This window comes from Delphinus delphis, chromosome 2, assembly GCF_949987515.2.
Source record: "Delphinus delphis chromosome 2, mDelDel1.2, whole genome shotgun sequence".
In the NCBI taxonomy this organism is placed as follows: Eukaryota; Metazoa; Chordata; class Mammalia; order Artiodactyla; family Delphinidae; genus Delphinus; species Delphinus delphis.
The window spans coordinates 74,966,163-74,986,691 of NC_082684.1; the positions used below are offsets into that span (position 1 = coordinate 74,966,163).

General features: G+C 40.6%; 1 long non-coding RNA gene across 1 annotated transcript in view; it reads left to right on the forward strand.

Annotated features, from left to right (window-relative positions):
* Positions 1 to 20,529, forward strand: part of LOC132420435 (uncharacterized) — a 93,908-nt gene that overhangs the window by 15,202 nt on the left and 58,177 nt on the right. Inside the window, exon 2 of the long non-coding RNA XR_009518369.1 lies at positions 10,975 to 11,150. This is a non-coding gene — a long non-coding RNA (uncharacterized lncRNA). The remainder of the gene's footprint in view (positions 1 to 10,974; positions 11,151 to 20,529) is intronic.

Below are 20,529 nucleotides of genomic sequence, written 5' to 3' on the forward strand. Positions count from 1 at the left end.
ATTACAAACAGTGCTGGCCAAACCTTCTTATATGTGTAGTGCACATATGTGAGCATCTGGGGTGTATACCTAGGAGAAGAATTACTGAGTCATAGGGTATATTTATGACAGCCTTACAGTTTTCCAAAGTAGTTGTACCGGTTTATAAGCCCACAACAATGTATGAGAGTTCCTATTCTTCCATACCCTTGGTAGCACTAGGCATTATCCGTCTTTTTAATTTTAGTCAGTATGGCATATCATTTAAAAATATATTATCTTGAGATAATTTCAAACTGAGAGAAAAGTTGCGAGAACAGTACACAAAACTTCCATATTCTCTTTACCTATACTCCCTAATTTTTAACATTTTACCATATTTCTCTTTCCCTCTAATGTATATGATGATTCTTTCTCTGAGAACAAGTTGCAAACATAATGACCCGTCCCTTAAATACCACAGTGCATTTCCCCCAAATAAGAGCACTTTCATATATAATCATACTATAACCATCCAGAATCAGAAAATCAACATTGATACAACACTATTATTCAATCCATAGACCCTGTTAAAATTTTGACAACTATCCCATTCTCTTCCTCTCTTCTGTGGTCTAGAATCCAATCCAGTATCATGTTGCATTTAGTTGTCATGTCTCTTTAATCTCCTATAACCTAGAATAGTTCCTTAATATTCCTTAATGTTAATGTCTTTCATGACCGTTGACAGTTTTAAAGAGTATACATGTTTCTGTTAGTACCGTTGATTGGGGTTTGTCTGATGCTTCCTCACATCCAGACTCAGGCCATACATTCTTGGCAGGAGTACCACCCAACCCCCCCAAAACAAACAAACAAACAAACTGATGCTGTGCTCTTCTTAGAGAATCACATTGGGAGATATCCAATATCAACCTGTCCCATTGCTGATGAGGTTAACCAAGATCACCTGGCTAAGTTGATACTGCCAAGTTTCTCCACTGTGATGTCATCATTTTCCCATTTGCAATTTAATAGTGTTTTGTAGGGAGATAGTCCAAGACTCTCCCAATATCCTGTTCCTCATCAAACTTTAGTCACCAATCTTAGTATCCATTGATGACTCCTGCCTAAATCAGCCACCAATATGGTGGCTGCCACATGGTGATTTTTAACGTCCATCATTCCTTCTACATTACTAGATGACATTCAATTGTCCCTTCCTTTTTTTTTTTCTTTTTCTTTGGTATTTGGGATCCCAGTTCCCTGACCAGTGATTGAACCCGGGACCCCTGCATGGCGAGCACAGAGTCTTAACCACTGGACCACCAGGGAAGTCCCCTCTTCTTTCTTATTCAGTCATTCTTTCATTCATTTATTCATATCAGTATGGACTCATGGATTCCTATGTTAGTCAATGGATTAAGATCTATCATTATTATAACATTATTATGATGATCAGATTGTTCCAGTTTTTTTTTTTTTTAACATCTTTATTGGGGTATAATTGCTTTACAATGGTGTGTTAGTTTCTGCTTTATAACAAAGTGAATCAGTTATACATATACCTATGTTCCCATACGTCTTCCCTCTTGCGTCTCCCTCCCTCCCACCCTCCCTATCCCACCCGATTGTTCCAGTTTTGGCTAGTGTGAACCCTCTCAAGCTGAGTCCCATGTCCTTTGGACATATCAAAGTATTCTTTGAGCACTTCCTTATTTTCTGCTACAACAGGATGTTCCAAGCTCATTTTATGCCCCGGTCCTGGAATCAGCCATTTCTTCAAGGAGCCCTGTTTCCTTTTATTTGTTTATTTTTATTTTTAAATTAATTTTTATTGGTGTATAGTTGATTTACAATGTTGTATTAGTTTCAGCTGTACAGCTAAGTGAACCAGTTATACATATACATATATCCACTTTTTTTTAGATTCTATTCCCATATAGGTCATTACAGAGTATTGAGTACACAGTAGGTTCTTATTAGTTATCTATTATCTAGTAGCATGTATATGTCAATCCCAATTTCCTAATTTATCCCTCCCCCCCGATTCCTTTTAGTGGAGAATGGTGTTTAGAAACCAAGATCTGGGTGTTTAGTATGCTTATAATAACTATGTATCACAGGCATCCATTGATGATCTGTCCTATCTATCTATCTATCATCTATTTATTTCATCATGTATGAGTTCACACCAAAATCTCTAATTCCAGTCCAATACCTCTGTTTTTTTTCTAGTCTTCCTCCATTCCATTTGTGTAAATTCCTCCTCAGGCCCTGATAAGCCTGGCTCTCATTGTCATATATTTACTTATTTCTCAATCTTCCTGTATGTAACCAATCTCCCAACCACAAAGACTGCCTACTTGGCTGGCCTTCTTCTTGGTCCTGCCAACTTCTCAGTCTCAGCCCTGATGCCATTTCCTTGGCCAGCATCTGCCTTAGTTTGTTCTCTCCCTGTGGCTGCCTTTTTGGCAGCCACACTGCCACCTTCAAAGATTGGGCAAGGAAGGGCAGGGAAGAGGGGAGAGCAAGAGCCATCCTGCTATTTTGACTCTTAGACCAGCGTTTTATTGATCTGGCTCCTTAGTGAGAATTCAGCTCACTTCAGGAATAGATACCCACTGAGAGTTTGGCCCCTTAAAATATCCCAGGGTGCTGGGTTATTTAATGACTTAAAGTGACTAATATTGGCAGGATTAAGCATTATTTAATGAGAATAGGGGGAAGAGAAACAGCAGGAGCAGGTGGGGAAGGATAAACAATCACCACTCCAGTTGGGCCTTGGATAGAGCTCAACTTCAGTCCTAGTTTTTTTTTTTTTTTTTTTGCGGTACGCGGGCTTCTCACTGCTGTGGCCTCTCCCGTTGCGGAGCACAGGCTCCGGACGCGCAAGCTCAGCGGCCATGGCTCACGGGCCCAGCCGCTCCGCGGCATGTGGGATCTTCCCGGTCGGGGACACGAAGCCGTGTCCCCTGCATCGGCAGGCGGACAATCAACCACTGCGCCACCAGGGAAGCCCCAGTCTTAGTTTTATAGTGAAAATGGTTCCCATCAGTGCTCCTGCCCCAGAGCGTGAGCTTGCCATAGAAAGGCTGTGTTGGGTTGGAGAGGGGATGGAAGATAGGTTTTCAGATCTATTCTGAAGTGGAATGCACATTTTAGGATGGTTTTGGCATCCACTTGGCCTTCCCAGATGCCCTGTGGTCAGGCTAGACCTCTCAAGCAGCTTCAGACTCCCAGGCCCCTGACCCAGGCTGGAGTCAGAATGGCCTCTGGAGGGCAGAGGAGCACCGTGTGATCCTGCTCAGCTCTAACTTGATCTAACCATTTCCGTTGCCTGTTCATTCGCTAGTAAACTTCTGGAATTCCTTGGCAGACTCTCTTCCACATTTTGTCTAATAAACTAGAAAGAAAAAGGGTTGCATGATCTGGAATAAAACTCAGAAAAGTTAAGTGACATTTATCTAATGTTATAAAGTTATATATATGAGACACTTTGGTTCATATATGTAAACAGGTAATAGCAACTAGCGAATTCATGAGTCAGAGTAATGTTAAGTACAATGATTTGTTTGATATAGTCATTATTGACAGTCTCAAACAGCTACTGACATAGTTGTCTGAATTTTTAACAGTGAGTGATAACTGCCCAGGTGCCACATTTCTGGCTGTATAGAACAGTGGCTAAGCATGAGGATCATCTCAGACCGCCTGGGTTTGTATCCTGATGACTCTACTTACTAGATGTGTGTCTTTAGGCATGCCAGTTACCTTTTCTGTGCTGTAGTTCTCTCATCTGTAAAAATACCACATGGGGTTCTCATGAGGTTTAAGTGAGAGCATACATAATTTTTAGAGTGATGCCTGGCACATGAGAAGCACCCAATAAACATCAGTTTGGGGGCTTCCCTGGTGGCGCAGTGGTTAAGAATCCGCCTGCCAATGCAGGGGACATGGGTTCGAGCCCTGGTCTGGGAAGATCCCACATGCCACGGAGGAACTAAGCCCGTGTGCCACAACTAGAGCCCGGGAGCCACAACTACTGAGCCCACATGCCACAACTACTGAAGCTCGCGTGCCTAGAGCCTGTGCTCCGCAACAAGAGAAGCCACGGCAATGAGAAGCCTGCGCACCACAACTAAGAGTAGCCCTCGCTGACTGCAACTAGAGAAAGCTGGCGTGCAGCAACGAAGACCCAACATGGGCAAAAATAAAAAAAACGAAAACCAAACAACATCAGTTTGCACTTGAGTGATTGTTATTATCATCTTAAGCTGCAGATTCATCCTTAACAAAAAAATTCCATAACAAATCTAATCAGCTTTCTTGTCTTGGTTCTCCTATCGACATCATGAGCTTATTATTTACTACTAAAACTGTAGAGAGACCATCTGTTTGCTTCTCCATTAGTTTGAAACAGATGAGATTGAGTTGACCTATTCTGCAAAAATAGCTGGTTGGGTCCAGCCGCAGTTTTCTTCAGTCCCATTTTTTTTTTTATCATTACCTCGCTGGAAAGTTGAAACTACTCTTCATAGATACCAATGTTCCACTAATCTGACCCAGTGTCTGCTGACAACTTTTCAATCATTGTAGTCTATTCAGTTCTTTTTACTCTAGAGGAATTTCTCTGATAAGCAAAACCGAACTGAGCAATTTCAAACACATACTTAACTTCCATTAAAAAAAAAAGACATCCTGTTAATGAAGGAAGACTGAGTGATGTTGGGTGGAACTCTGAATTGGGAGCCAGAAGGCCAGAATTCAAGTTTCAACACTGCAGCTATTTGCATATATCTATTGTGTATCTTCTGTGTGTGAAGCAATATGCTTGCCAGGCATTGAGGGGATTCAAAAAAAGGATTCAAACAAGTGGACTTTCTTCTCAGAGTGTTACAACCTGGTTGGAATAGCAAAGCAGCTGTGATAGGAGACTGAATGAAATAAATGCAGAATCCAGCATCCATCCCATTGTATGCTGGAGGAAAGAACGAATAAGGGCCTGGAGGAAGGGTGCCCTGGGCAGTCAGTGCCTCTTCCACACACTGTGTGCTCTCCTTTGTATCACAAAGTCTGGAAACCTGGGAACAGGATTCCCCAGACTCCTTTGCTTTCAGCCTTCTTGCTGTAGTTTATGTTCTGCCAATGAGGGGCTCTTGGCAACTGTGGAAAGCAGAAGAGAAGCCCGAGGCATTTACCCCTTTCTCTTCTGGCAGTGTTGGTAAGTGGATGTATGAACTTCTTGTATGTGAGTTTTCACAGTGGCCCTGGTGCTCCCCAGCTGATTCAGAGCTGTGAGGTCTGTGTGAGCAATAGCTTCTAGCAGGTTCCTGACTGCTTGGAAGCAGCAGTGTCTCATTCAATACTCACTCTCTAATAAAACTAGGTCTTCTGTAATGCCATGCTCTTTTTTTACCTCTGAGTCTTTACTCATCTGTCCCCTATCACCTATGTTGTCCTTCCTTCCACTTCCTTTGTATTTTATTCGTTTTTATGGCCCAGCAGCTAGTCAGTGACTGTTGCATATCACGCAACCAAACTATATATATATATATATATATATATATATATATATTTTTTTTTTTTTTTTTTTTTTTTTTGCAGTACGCGGGCCTCTCACTGTTGTGCCCTTTCCCGTTGCGGAGCACAGGCTCCGGACGTGCAGGCTCAGCGGCCATGGCTCACGGACCCAGCCGCTCCACAGCATGTGGGATCTTCCCGGACCGGGGCACGAACCCATGTCCCCTGCATCGGCAGGCGGACTCTCAACCACTGCGCCTCCAGGGAAGCTCCCAAACAATATTTTTGGGATGAATAGATGAAGGAATGAAAGAAAGAAGAGAGGTTACAGGCTTAAGCAGATCTATAAATGGGATGGGGGTAGTGAACACAGTGGAGAGAGTAGGATATGAAGAGACAAAGCAGAGTAACAATTGAAGGGGTTGGAAATGGGAAAAGAATAAATGGAAATGTGGCTCTTCACTGGCATAATATCACTGGGTTTTTAATAATCTACTATTTATGAAAAAAAGACAAGCCCCATGGTTTGCTAACTATGTGAGCATTTGTTAAAGTATAAAGGTAAGATGGATGAAGAAACGGGTCTGCTACAGTTTGAGGGTAGGAAGAAGGAATTGTCTGGTGGTCAACTGGTGTGGAGATGCACTATAGAAGAATGTAACAAAGGAGATCTCAAATAGGAAGACAGGTTCTATACAAGAATGATGGGGAAGGACACCCAGGTTTAGGTAGAGTAGATCATAGTGATACCAAGCAGGGCCCTGTGGGGATCCTGCACACAAAGCCTTTCTGTATCCCTCCATTTCTTTGATTACCTTCATTCAGCCTCCATGACCTTCCCTGAGTTCCAATGGGCAGATTCAAGCAGTTGTTAATTAGGGAAAGAGGGGGATGCAAGACAAGGGAGAAACAAAGAGTCAAGAGAATAGTGCAGCCTTGGGGCAGAGTCCTGGTTACCCATCAAGGGATACACACCACAATATCTTTCAGCTATTTTGCAGATACTGAAACCCCGTCCAGATGAGAGAAGTTAAGGATTAAAGATGGTATGCTGTCCACAAGCATGTAGACCCCAGACCAGTTGGAACCTGAAGGCTGATGATGCTGACTCCTACTTACCTCACCACTAACCCATCAGAAGAACATCTATGAGCTGATCATGTCCTCTTTGAACCATTACTATAAAACTTATCCAAGTTGGGACACACAGCTTTGAGGGCATTAGCCTGCTCTGGCCCCCTTTGTCTGGCAAAGCAATAATGCTATTCTTTTCTTTCTTTTTTTTTTTTAATAGAATTTATCTATTTAAATTTTATCTTTTAATTAATTTTTTTTTTTGGCTACGTTTGGTCCTGTGGCTGCTCAAGCTTTCTCTAGCTGTGGCGAGTGGGGGCTACTCTTCATTGCGGTGAGTGGGCTCTAGGCACACAGGCTTCAGTAGTTGTGGCAGACAGGCTCAGTAGCTGTGGCTTGCAGGCTGTAGAGCATAGGCTCAGTAGTTGTGGCGCATGGGCTTAGTTGCTCCGCGGCATGTGGGATCTTCCCAGATCAGGGATCGAAACTGTGTCTCCTGCATTGGCAGGCGGACTCTTAACCACTGCGCCACCAGGGAAGTCCCAAAGCTATTCTTTTCTACTTCACCCAAAACTCTTGCCTCCAAGATTCAATTTGGCACTGGTGTACAGAGAAGCTGAGCTTTCGGTATCAGTAATATTGGTATAGTGCTTTATACTACTGAAAGTCTTTTTCAGGTGCATTATCCTATTTTATCCTCATTGCAACCTTGTGAACAAAGTATATACTATTAATACAAATAGGTTTGCTTGGAAAAGCAATGTGCTTATTGTGGAAAATTTAAATACATAGATCACAAAGGAAAAAATAGAAATCACTCTTAAAGCCATCATTGTTAACATCTTGATGCTGGCCTCTCAGAGCTTTTCAATGCCTATTTATCTCTAAATTAAAAAATGGGATGTTATATACTTTAACTTTTTTAACAAATAAAGTTATTTATTTATTTTATTTTTGGCTGTGTTGGGTCTTCTTTGCTGCGCACTTGCTTTTCTCTAGTTGTGGCGAGTGAGGGCTACTCTTCGTTGAGGTGCGTGGGCTTCTCATTGCCGTAGCTTCTCTTGTTGCAGAGCATGGGCTCTAGGCGTGTGGGCTTCAGTAGTTGTGGCACGTGGGCTCAGTAGTTGTGGCACGGGCTTAGTTGCTCCGCGGCATGTGGGATCTTCCCGAACCAGGGCTTGAACCTGTGTCCCCTGCATTGGCAGCCAGATTCTTAACCACTGCGCCACCAGGGAAGTCCCCCTTTAAATTGTTTTTAAGCTTGCTTTTTTTTTACTTAGGGCATTGTGAACATATTTTCATGTCATTAAATGTTCCCCTGTGCATAATTGTTAATGGCTGCATAATATCCCATTGTCTGGTTAAGTAAATTATAGTATAAACTAGTCGTTTACTGCTAGCATTTAGTTGACTCCAGTTTTTTACTTTTGCAAACAATATTGAGATGAATGTCCTTGCAGTTAAGTCTCTGCACATATCTTTTTTTTTAACATATCTTTAATTATGTTCTTAGGATAACTGCCTAAAAGTGTGTTGAATGAAAAAAATGCACAATCGGAAAGTTGAGAATTATGTTTTATTGACTTACTGAGGACTTAAGCCCAGGAGGCAGACTCTCAGATAGCTCTGAGGAACTATTCCAAAGAGTAAGGAGAAGTCAGGATATATAAAAATTTTTGCAAAAACAAAACAGAAACGAAAAACAACCCAGGTAATTGGAACATCAAAAGATTACTGTCAAAGAAAACCAGACCTCAAGTTATGAATTTAGGGTTTTTCTGTGTATGGGAAGATTCAAGAGCCTGGGCTCATTGAAATTATTCCTTTGATACACACCTTATCTAGGGCCAGTATCCTGTTTATCTCCATCCTGAGTTCCCTTAGGGTGCACCATCAGGGCTGGCCGCAGTAGCTGATGGCTACACCATCCTTTGTTTACTGATATGACAGGTAACATTCTTTGTCCACAGGGCCTCCTCTTGGTCATAGGTTTGACCAATGTTTGGGAGGCATTTCATGACTAATTTTGTCCCGTGACACTAGGAAGGTTCATTCCTAGATCAGGGGAAGATTCTGTTGATAGGCCACTTGATGTGCTAATTTTTTGATTAGGCCCTGCTGATGATCTAAAATTCTCTGATAATATATTATGATCCAAGGAATGTTTTCCCTTGCTGCCTCTTTCCATATCTAGAGTTGCACTATTATAACTGTTCTATGTAGAGTTATATGTGATCAACTGCCTCAAGACATTTAGCCATCATTAATTTTGTTGAAGGCCTGGTTATACATTTGTTAATGCAAGAGACAATAATCTTATAAAACAGACAGGGTATAAGTAATACAGCTAGTAACATTAATAAAGTCATAGTTGCACAGAGAGGCACAAGGTGTAATTTGAAAACAAGAGAGAACAAATTAAAACATGATTAGTATAACTAGCTGTAATCTGATAACAAAAAGTCATCAAGTACACAGGGGTGTCAGAGAGGCCAAATTCTGGAAAGATCAGGTAGAGAGAAAAAGACACGTGTTTCATCTTCGTTTACAAGGTAAACTTTATCAACTTGTTGTATGTCATACTGTAAGAGGATTTTTGGAAAACAAAGTTTTGTTTTCTGGAAAACAAAGATTAAAAGCCAGTATATTTCAGAAAGAAGTTGTAAAATTATAAATCATTTATCAGTTCCTTTACTCCCATGTAATTAATTCCTGTTGATCTGGATGATGTCGTAGATTTTCCATTAGAGTTTTGTAATTTCTTATCCAGTTCAGTGGTATGATCTAAAAGTTATCAGAAACTTATATTTGTCAAAAATTTCTTTTTATAAATCTTTTTGAAGACCTTCATTTTCTAGAAGCATCAGAGTAAAACAGTGATTGTCTATAAGTCTTTGACAAGACTTCGGTGTGGTTAAAGTTCTGATTACAATGTAATCAACAAGAAACTTGGATATTTCTGTGACATACAACATTTTAAAATAACTAGAATTACAACTGATAACATTATATCAAGACATATCAGAATTTTATGAATTATATAACTTTTGGAATATCTATGTTAATGACATCTAACCTAAGATGATTTTTTTAAATTATTTATTTATTTTTGGTTGCATTGGGTCTTTGTTGCTGTGTGTGGGCTTTCTCTAGTTGCAGCGAGTGGGGGCTACTCTTCGTTGCGGTGCACGGGCTTCTCATTGCGGTGGCTTCTCTTGTTGCAGAGCGTGCGCTTCAGTTGTTGTGGCATGCAGGCTTCAGTAGTTGTGGCATGTGGGCTTCAGTAGTTGTGACTTGCGGGCTCTAGAGCGCAGACTCAGTCATTGTGGCACATGGGCTTAGTTGCTCTGCAGCATGTGGGATCTTCCTGGACCAGGGCTCGAATCCGTGTCCCCTGCATTGGCAGGCAGATTCTTAACCACTGTGCCACCAGGGAAGCCCTAAGATGATTTTATAACCACTTTTTGATAATGTTTCCCATGTAATATAACATAAATAAACCTAATTAGTTTTAATATCTCTCTTTGGGATGTTTCAAGGGCCCTTTGAAGCATCCCAAAGTCAGCTGGAAGTCAAAAGAACTTTATTTAAAATTCGATATTTGGGAAGTTTGTCAAAAAATATCAAAAAGGTTTCAAAACACTTGGTCATATAGGATCATAGGTCACTGTGAAACTGTTGTTGAACCCAGGTTTGTGTGCCTGATGCACAGTGGGACCAAACTAACTGAAATGTCAGTTTGGGATGGAGAAAGGTATATTGCAGGGCCAAGCAAGGAGAATGGGTGGCTCATGCTCAAAAGACCCAAACTCCCCAGTGGGTTTCAGGAAAGCTTTTTTAAAAACTTTAAGTGTAGTTGGTTTACAATGTTGTGTTAGTTTCTGGTGTGTAGATTAAGTTATACATATGTATTCTTTCAGATTATTTTCCACTACAGGTTATTACAAGATACTGAATATAGTTCCCTGTGCTATACAGTATGACCTTGTTGTTTGTCTATTTTATGTATAGTAGTGTGTTTTAATCCCAAGCTCCTAATTTATCCCCACCCCTCCCCCACCTTTCTCCTTTGATAACTATAAGTTTGTCTTCTATGTCTGTGAATCTGTTTGTTTTGTAAATAAGTTCACTTGTACCATTTTAGATTCCACATATAAGTAATATCATATGGTATTTGTCGTTCTCTTTCTGACTTACTTAGTATGATAATCTCTAGGTCCATCCACATTGCTGCAAATGGCATTATTTCATTTTTTAATGGCTGAGTAATATTCCATTGTATATATATACCACATCTTTATCCATTCATCTGTCGATGGACATTTAGATTGCTTCAATGTTTTGGCTCTTGTAAGTAGTGCTGCTGTGAACATTGGGGTGCATGTATCTTTTTTAAAAAATATTTATTTATTTATTTAGGCTGCGCCAGGTCTTAGTTGCGGCATGCGGGACCTTTGTTGCAGCATGTGGACGTCTTAGATGTGGCACATGGATATCTTAGTTGCAGCATGCATGCAGGATCTAGTTCCCCAACCAGGGATCAAATTTGGGCCCCCTGCATTGGGAGTGTGGAGTCTTACCCCCTGGACCACCAGGTAAGTCCTGCATATATTTTTTTAGAGTTTTCTCTGGATATATGCCCAGGAAGGGATTGTGGATCATATGGTAACTCTATTTTTAGTTTTTTAAAGGAACCTCCATACTGTTCTCCATAGTGGCTGCACCAATTTACATTCCCAACAACAGTTTATGAGGATTCCCTTTTCTCCACACCCTCTCCAGCGTTCATTATTTGAAGACTTTTTGATGATGGCCATTCTGACTGGTGTGAAGTGATACCTCATTATAGTTTTGATCTGTATTTCTCTAACAGAGATGTTGAGCATCTTTTTATGTGCCTGTTGACTGCCTGTATATCTTCTTTGGAGAAATGTCTATTTAGGTCTTCTGCCCATTTTTTGATTGGGTTGTTTTTTTGATATTGAGCTGTATGAGCTGTTTGTATATTTTGGAAATTAAGCTCTTGTCAGTCGCATCATTTGGGAATATTTTCTCCCATTCTGTAGGTTGTCTTTTCATTTTGTTTATGGTTTCCTTTGCTGTGCAAAAGCTTGTAAGTTTAATTAGATCCCATTGGTTTACTTTTGCTTTTATTTCTTTTGCCTTAGGAGACTGACTTAAGAATGCTTTGCTATGATTTATGTCAGAGAATATTTTGCCTATGTTCTCTTCTACTGGGGAAGCATTTTTTTTTTTTTTTTTTTTTTTCTGGGGAAGCATTTTTAAAGACAAGGTGAGGGAGGGGAATAGGAGGATGTGTGATCAGCTCATGCACAATTCTGATTGGTTGATGGTGAGGTTAACAGGGCAGTGTCAATTAACATTATCAGTTCTCAGACTCCAGTAGGTCTCGACATGTTCATGGTCATCAAGTAGTTAACTTCTTCCATTTGGTGGGGGTTTTAGCATCTGTAAAACAGTTTTCCTAGCCCAACTGCTATTTTTGTCACTACATGTTCTCATCCTTTAAATTATTAATTCTCTTTTTTTTTAACATTTTTAAAATTGTATCGTTTGCTTTTTTAAATTGAAGTATAGTTGATGTACAATATTATATAAATTACAGGTGTACAATACAGTGATTTACAATTTTTTAAAGGTTATACTCCATTTATAGTTATAAAATATTGGCTATAATCCATGTTGTATCAATACAATACATCCTTGTAGCTTATTTTATACCTAATAGTTTGTACCTCTTAATCCCCTACCCCTTTATTGCCCCTACTCCTTTCCCTCTCTGCACTGGTAACCACTAGTTTGTTCTCTATTTGTGAGTTAGGTTCTTTGTTATATTCACTAGTTCGTTGTAGTTTTTAGAGTTCACACGTAAGTGATATTATACAGTATTTGTTTTTCTCTGTCTGACTTATATCAATGATTAATTCTTGAACAAGGCTTTTGTGACTCAGGGGAGGTCTGGGAGACCCAGCTTTTCTACAAAGAGGAGGCAGGCAGAGGATATGGGGAGAGAGGTCTGTCCTGGGAAGGCCCCATAGGGTCCTGCTTGGTTACAAAATAATACTTATTCACTTAACCAAAGTGACAAAAGGTTTCAAAAAACAGATGCAGATCACTTAAAGGCAAAGAAGCTCACACAATCTGTTATCAAAAGCAGTATTCTAAGAAAACTTTGTTCTCTTAACAGAGAGAAGAACAAAATCCAGTCCTGCACCAGCCTACTTTTAATAACAATAGCCATTCGCCTAATTAAGTTTAATCTGATCCTAGCCTGACCATGCATAAAACTCCTTTTTCAGGGCTCCCTTTCTATAAACCTTCCACAACTTTCTGTATCTATATTAGTTCCTTTTTCCATCCAGAAACAACCAGTTGTAGGACAAAAATCACTATTTCCCCTTAACACAATGTACTTCCATTCCTCATACCTTCTTTTGCTGAAAGTCACGTTCTCCTTGCATACTGAAATGTTTCCCTTAATATATTTTATTAGCTTTAATTACATATTACAAATTTAACCCTTAAAAACTTTAATCTCTAGTGAAAACTGAGAAGGAACAAGTAATTGTGAATTGTTTGTCATACCAGAATTTTTTTTAAAAATTATTTATTTATTTTTGGCTACATTTGGTCTTTGTTGCTGCTTGTGGGCTTTCTCTAGTTGCGGTGAGCGGGGGTTCCTCTTCGTTGTGGTGCATGGACTTCTCATTGCAGTGGCTTCTCTTGTTGAGGAGCACAGGCTCTAGGTGCATGGGCTTCAGTAGTTGTGGCACGCAGGCTCAGTAGTTGTAGCTCGTTGGCTCTAGAGCGCAGGCTCAGTAGTTGTGGTGCACGGGCTTACTTGCTCCACAGCATGTGGGATCTTTGTGGACCAGGGCTTGAACCTGTGTCCCCTGCATTGGCAGGGAGATTCTCAACCACTGTGCCACCAGGTAAGCCCATCAGTATTTTCTTTTTTTTCCTTTTTAATTATTTTTTATTTGGTTGCATTGGGTCATCGTTGCTGCACAGGGCTCTTCTCTGGTTGCGGTGAGTGGGGGCTACTCCTTGTTGCGATGCACAGGCTTCTCATTGCGGTGGTTTCTCTTGTTGCGGAGCACGGGATCTAGGCACACGGGCTTCGGTAGTTGTGGCATACAGGCTCAGTAGTTGTGGCTCGTGGGCTCTAGAGTGCAGGCTTAATAGTTGTGGTGCATGGGCTTAGTTGCTCTGCGGCATGTGCGATCTTCCTGGACCAGGGCCCGAACCCGCATCCCCTGCATTGGCAGGCAGATTCTTAGCCACTGCGCCACCAGGGAAGACCCCATCAGCATTTTCTGATTGGAATAGTCCATAACCAGGAGAAACATCCATTTTCTCAGAGAATAATTTCTTTCTTCAATGTGGTACAAGATGTGCGTCTAATAAACCCAAACACCTTTAGCTTCCCTCTTGTAAGGAGACAAAAGTAGGCAAATTTAGACTTGTTTAGCAGTTAATATTCCAGTATTTTATATTATTTGGAATGACCTGGATATTCTATGAATTCCCATCATTTAACTTAATTTAGCAAAGCTCAAATTACCAAAAATCTGGAGAAACTATTTTAGACAGACATACCCAAAACATAATTATTCCTAAGAGTTCACCTGAAAATTCTTATCTCAGGTAACTTTAAACTTATAAAATATCACCATACCAAGTTAATTTTTTTTTTTTTTTTGCTGACAAACTCTGCAACACAAATAATATGAACTTATTGACCTTCCGTAAACCTTGGTACAATAAAAAACATGTCTATATTGATTAAGTCAGCAAGCTTAAAAAGCTATTAATATTAATAGATATTAATTTAATATTGAATATTTCCTAGGTCATGTGAACCTGAAATTCATTCTGGCCAGTTTCCTTTATATTTAGAAATATTTAGTTTGTAAGCACTTACTTTTAAGTCAACTAAATAGAGGTCTTTTATAAATTTAATTTTGAGAGTATATCCAGAGGTAGTGACATCTCATATGTATGATGTGTACACAGATATTTAAATAGACAAAACTAGAGATCTCATAGTTTCACTTAAAAAACTTAGTTATGAATCAGATATTACAATATAAACTTACTAGCTTATAAATAACAGTTGGAAGAAGTTGACTCAGGATTGACTAAGGATTTACTATTTGTGGGAAAGGCTTAAAATTTGTTCTTTTCCTTGATAAACCCTTAAGGAGGCTATGAATTAGGTTTTGAGTGAGGGAGCCTTCTGGGTGAGGGTGCCTTTCTAGCAGTTTGAGTTTAAAAAGGCCTTTTTAAGGCCTGCGTGTCCGGAGCCTGTGCTCCGCAATGGGAGAGGCCACAACAGTGAGAGGCCCGTGTACAGCAAAAAAAACAAAAAGGCCTTTCTCTCTTTTTTTTAACCTTGGTTTCTGGTTTTACCTGATTGAGCTAATTAGGCTCAGGCTCAGGTCATTGTGGGCTATATTTACATTTCTGATTTGTAGAGATTTTCAAGACAAAGATAGTTGCTTTTAAGTCTCCAAAGAACTGGTTTGTTGCCTACATGATATTAAAAGATTGATTTGCCAAACCATATTTTCTTTTATTTGCTTTTTTATATCAATGAGATTTCCAACAAAACTGAAATTCAAGAGTTCTATGTTCTAGAATTTTAGGGTTTAATTTATCATGGCTTCGAAAGCTGGCATAAGGCATTTAACAAAGGTCCTCTTTCTGAGGCACAGGTTAAATCCAGAGCAAAATCTCTATTATTTTTTTTAATTTGCCCCTGAATATTGCTCCCAGTTTTTACTTTATATTGTACAGGCCCAGGTAACACTATTGGTTTCCCTTAGTATATTTAATATTTCCTTAGGGGCAGATTCATATGCCGTGTCTTATAATACCAGGCAGAGGAAGCATTCTCCAGTGAGACATAATGTCTGTCCCACAATATACTTAGGCAAAAGAGATGGAACCATCTTACATAAAACCCATTTAAATATACCAATTTTGATAAACTTTTACCTTAATTCTATCAACTTTTATACTTTTAACCTTAGTTTCCATTAAGATGCCATCAACAAGCCTTGGTCTTACAAGGAGTTCAGAAACATTCCTTTTTATCCCAACCATTTAATCTTTTTTTGGTATAAAAGTCTCTGGGGTCCCCAGTGAGAGGCTGAGCCAAGGGTCTCAGGCCCTTTTCTTAATTTTTTTCACTTGATTAGTTGGCTCAAGAAATTGTTGATCAGGTATCTCACTGCAACTTTCTTCCATCCTTTTAAATACGTATATTTTAAACTGGGGTAAATAGAGCAGACTTGTTTGGGGTCCTTTAAAGTTGCTGTTGGGCTGCACTCTGTGGGCCTGCAAGCCTTGTAGTTGCCCAGCCTCGAGACCGAAGAAAGAGCCCCAAGACAGCGACAGAGACATCAGTGGTTTAATAGACAGGGGATCTTACATACCTGCAACGAGGTCCTGGAGTGACATCCAACTGTGTGTGACAGATGGCAGGCAGGACACAGCAGCAGTCTTTACTACTGAGGAGAGAAGGAGGCTACCATTTATAGGGGGAATTGACATTGGGTTGGCTCATCAGTTACCAGGGCAACCAGCAGCTGGGGCATGCCCCTCACAGCCCCTCAGGTCAATGACCCTCACAAGGACAGATGTTTCCCTTTAATAAACTAGCAGGTGGAGACTTTCTGGTCTAAAGGACAGGGGGTAAGCATGTTCACATGAGTAGGGTGCAGGTGAAGCAGAGACTGGTTGATCAGGGGCTGTACAAAGAGCAAGAGGACAGCCATGTTGAGTGGACTGACCACACAGTTAGGGACCAATAAGGGGTCCCTTTGACCCATTCAACCTTAGGTAGCGTTGTATCAAAACTTTTTTGTTTTTAATCCTATTAACGTCTGTTTTATTTATCCCCTTTCTTAATAATCATTGAAAGATTTTTATCCTTTTGGGATGAGTCCCCTTAAAATTTCCACCTTGTTGGGAGGAAGTCTCTAGACTTTACTTCAGTTTTTTCTTACTTCCCTGTTAATCAACCTAATTAATATAAATTATCCTAATGTTTTTTATTAGCACCTATAAGACTTATTGAGGGGAAGCAGAGACCACAAATAAGGATTCTCAAACCATTTTTTTAAATTAAGATAGTTCTTAGGTTAACCATTTTATATATGTATATATATTTTCCACCATCTAATCTGTTTTTTTCGTAAGTACCAATAAAACAGCTGTTTATAAGGAGAGCGCTTTAAAAATTTACCAATTTAGAAGTTTCTCCAATTTAAAGGATCCATCATCTGGGCATTGATGAGATATATCTTAATAGTGACTCAAACCAATAAGACACAAGAGGTGTCCCCACAAGAGAGTATGAAGAATGTCACCTATACAAGATCCAGAAAGTTTATTCCCCCAAATAGCCTAAGAAAGTAAAGGCCTTCCTTGTATAGCTGATGCAATGAAGGTTAAGATGTCAAAAAGCCCAAGAGTTGACACAGTCAGAAAAAAGACCGCTCAGAATCCCAGTCTATTCAACTGGCTGACAAATGTACAGAATATGTGTATCTTCTGGATGGTAGAGACTAAGTTCTCAAAACGCAACACACAGGGCTTCCCTGGTGGCACAGTGGTTGAGAGTCTGCCTGCCGATGCCGGGGACACGGGTTCATGCCCCAGTCCGGGAAGATCCCACATGCCATGGAGCGGCTGGACCCGTGAGCCATGGCCGCTGAGCCTGCGCGTCCAGAGCCTGTGCTCCGCAACGGGAGAGGCCACAACAGTGAGAGGCCCTCGTACCGCAAAAACAAACAAACAAACAAAAAACCCAAAAAAACCACACAACACACACACATACACACACAATGCCTAAAGAAGATCAGGTGGAATATTTACATCTCACAGGAGAGAAATGCAAGATCCACCTAGAAGGGCTTTTGTTTCTTTAAGGTCAGAATTCTTAAAAGATGTTTTATGGCCTGTTTTCTGTAACTTAACTGTGTATGCAATAAGAGCCCCATATTGACCATTTTTAGGGCAAGATTTCCTTTTATTCCCAATTAAGTAAGTACTTGTAAGTTTTTTTAAAATTTTATTTATTTATTTATTTATTTTTGGAGGCGTTGGGTCTTCGTTGCTGCGCACAGGCTTTCTCTAGTTGCAGTGAGCAGGGGCTACTCTTCGTTGCGGTGCACGGGCTTCTCATTGCGGTGGCTTCTCTTGTTGCGGAGCACAGGCTCTAGGTGCGCGGGCTTCAGTAGTTGTGGCACACGGGCTCAGTAGTTGTGGCTCGCGGGCTCTAGAGTGTAGGCTCAGTAGTTGTGGCACGCGGGCTTAGTTGCTCCGCAGCACGTGGGATCTTCCCACACCAGGGCTCGAACCCGTGTCCCCTGCATTGGCAGGCAGATTCTTAACCACTGTGCCACCAGGGAAGACCGTAAGTGTAAGTTTGGACGAACATAAACCTGGCTGAGTGTTAGTTGGAGGCAAAAATGTTAGTCCAGCCTCTCACCTAATCACCCAGTCCAGATTGTTCACTATCTCAACTGAACAACTCCCAGGGTCTTTCAACTGGGTTTCCCCAGTATCTTTCAACTGGGGAGCCAGGTACCTGTTAGACATTGCCAAAACTCAGGATAATAAGCCAATAATTGGGAGATCTGAGAACAAGAAGAGACTCACCCAAATTCATCTCGACTCTCTGAGGCGGTGGATGGGCACAAGAGGCCTCCTCTGGTACCAAGGCTCCAGTTCTTGTAGAGTTCAGGTGAAGGAAAGAAGTCTCCCCTGGGTCCTTTCTTTGGTTGCCAAAACTGTCGGCTGAAAAATAATGCACAACCTAAAAGTTGAGAATTATGTTTAATTTGGTGGACTTACTGAGGACTTAAGCTTGGGAGACAGCCCCTCAGATATCTCTGAGGGACTGTTCTGAAGAGATGAGGGAGAAGCCAGGATATATAGGAGTTTTCACAACAAAAAAACAGGTAGTTGGAACATCGTAAGATTACTATTAATTAAAGAAAACCAGATACATCAAGTTAATGAATTTAGCGCTTTTCTCTCTGTGGGAAGATGCAAGACTCTGGACTCATTGAAATCATTCATTTGATGTGCATCTTAAGTATTGAATATCTAGGGCCAGTATCCTGTTTTTCTCCTTCCTGAGTTCCCCTCAGGGTGCACCACTGGGGGCTGCAGCAGTGGCTGATGGTTTGATGGCAGTAACATCCTTTGTTTAGGGATATGGCAGGTGACATTCTTTGTCCACAAGTGGAATAACTGGATCAGTAGGTCTGCACATTTCAATGCGTTTCCCCCACATTCCCAGATGGTGCTCCCGAGGAATCACACTTGCTTTTGGAGAGCATCTTTTCTCTGAATCTTCTACAACATAGGGTATTTTAATTTTATTTTGCCATTTTTAGATGTTGAACTAAACAGTATTCTCATTTTTAAAAGCAAGAGTTGAGGCTGAAGGAGGCTCTCTATGGTATAGAATAGATGGTGGAGCCTGAATATATCCATTTCAACTCTTCAATCCCATGTACTCTTAGTTACTCCTCCTCCAGGGATGCACTGTCACTTAAGGGCCATATTTCCTCTCAAGTAAAATAGATATCAGATGACCTATATTATGTTGTTAAAAACTCCAACATGATGGTGGATACCATTAATTGAATATGACTACTAGTCATAGTAGGAGTTAACTAGGAGTCGTAGGAGTTTAAATAGGAGTTAAAGAGTAATTCTGTTTAGTCATCTTTCGTTAGAGCCTTCTTCATGCATTGGGTTCAGTTTAATGCTATAATAACTAAAATAAGACATTTAAAATAGTCTGTAGACAGGTCATAAAAATGACCAAAGAATTAGATGAAAGGACTTAGGAATGCAGGATACTAGGTATTGAATTAATTAGACAGGAGAATGGGCTAGGAGGAGCTCTGATCTTTGAAGATTTGATGGCCTGAGCTTGAACCAGAGGAAAGGGACTCTCAGTGAGCCTGGAGTGTTCAGTTGACACCAGGAAGTACATTTTGCAAGTGAGACACTGGAAGAGGGGGTGTTATATTTCTTGGAAGTCTCAAAGAAAGGATCCCTTCACTGTTCCCCACCCCAATACTTCCCTATGACAATTGCTTTAAAGGCAGGGAGAGAAGAGAATGGCTTGTTTGACTCTGTATATGTTAGAGAATCATGGCACATCCTGATGTGGGCTTAGCGAGGCCGCTATCATGCAGTTGGTGTCATCTGGATCTCTTTGCTAGCAGCCACCTTCCTTTTGTGTTCGTAGGTATTTCTGGTGGATGTAAGGGGGTGTGTGGATGAGAAGGTAATGGGGTAACATGGACAGTTGAGGAAAAGGAGGGACCTGGAGAGAGGTGGAACATGGGAGCTTCTCAACTCCCTGACTGCCCTCTTGTTTCACATCTGTCCATACAACTAGCTGGCACTACTTGGGTCTTTATGGGATGAAGGTAAAAATCTAAAAAGGCTGAAAGAAAACTGTAAAAGGCCTTGTTTCAAGGTGATGGGGTAGAGAGAGCACTGGCCTGAAAGTCTTGGGTTTGTTTCCAACTCAGTCATTCACTGTCTGTGTGGCCTTGGGTCCACCATTTCACCTTTTTTTAAGTCTCAGGATTTTCTCTTTCTTTTTTTTCCACCTTGAACAACTACAACCGTAATAGTGTATTGAATGTTTATTGTCAAATCAGGTGCTCTAAAATGAAGGGATTTGAATAGATCAGGGCCTTTAATTTGGAGTTCGTGGACAAGATTCAGGGGGTCTGTGAACTTGTAAAGCATTTTTCTGGGGAAAGAATTGAAACATTCATCACATTTCATGGAAAAAAACCACAAAAATGTCAAAACCAGTGGGCTGAATGAGCTCTAATCTCCTCCCAGCCTGACTCCTGGTGTCTTCTCTTCTAGAAGGGATGTGGCTGCACTTGGCAAACAACTCCCTCC